This window comes from Hipposideros armiger, unplaced genomic scaffold (assembly GCF_001890085.2).
Source record: "Hipposideros armiger isolate ML-2016 unplaced genomic scaffold, ASM189008v1 scaffold_29, whole genome shotgun sequence".
Classification (NCBI taxonomy): Eukaryota; Metazoa; Chordata; class Mammalia; order Chiroptera; family Hipposideridae; genus Hipposideros; species Hipposideros armiger.
The window spans coordinates 5263471-5264403 of NW_017731379.1; the positions used below are offsets into that span (position 1 = coordinate 5263471).

Genomic DNA, 933 nt, shown 5'->3' on the forward strand with positions numbered 1-933 from the left:
CTGGGTCTGCCTTTGCTCAGCCTTGGCCTACCAAAACAAAACGTCTCGCCCTTTTAGTAGGGGATTTGCAGGCTGTCTACTCCCAGAGGGGCATGCGCCTGGACAACCTCGCCGTCATGCTCAGTCACGTCTCGCGCCTGTCCTCTCTGACCCCACAGCCGCCTCTACTTCCTCCTGATTTCTCTGCTCCCCTTCATGGCAACACTTCTCCAAACAGCTGGTGACATTTGATATCTGTACTTTCTTCTCTGAGTCTGGCTTCTGTCCCCAACACTGCACCAGTTGTGGCTTTTGTCATAGCCATCAGCAAACACCATGCTACCGAACCCTGAGGTCAGTGCTCTGACCAGCCTCTGGGCAGCAGGTGCCCAGCTGACCCCCCTCCCTTGTAGAGTTCTTTCTCAGCCTCCAGGACATCCATGATCCCGGCTTCCTCCTTCCAAGTTATTGTTGCTGGTTTCTCATCACCTCCATCCCCCTCAAAATGTAAGCATTCCCCAGGGGATAGCCCCAACCCGTTCTCTCCCCTGGGATTTCCTCCTTGTTCATGGTGTTAAGACCTTGCAGTTCTTAAAAAAGAAAAGACATTCCAGTTCTTAGAGCTCTGCTGAGCTCCAAGCCTGTCTCATAGCTGTTTCAAACCTGACCCTCCACCCTCCAACCTGGGCTTTCCCCGACCATCCCAATTGGAGGAACTGTCCCCCGATTCATCCATTTGCCTCAGACGGAAGCCAGGAAGCTGCTTCTGCAGCCTGGAAGTGGACTGTTCCCCTGCCCAATAGCCCACAGTCAGTCAATCCACAGTCCTCTTCCTATCACAAGCTATACTCCAATTTTACCCACTTCTCTCCATTTTTCACTGCTGTCACCCTCGTCTGGGACACCATCTTGCCTGAATACCTGTAGCAGCCTTCTCACTCTTCTCCCTTTTCT

At 52.8% G+C, this 933-nt stretch overlaps 1 protein-coding gene across 5 annotated transcripts in view; it reads right to left on the minus strand.

Moving 5' to 3' along the window:
- The window catches only part of MYO19 (myosin XIX), a 33675-nt gene that overhangs the window by 6462 nt on the left and 26280 nt on the right, over nt 1-933 (minus strand). The window lies entirely within an intron of this gene.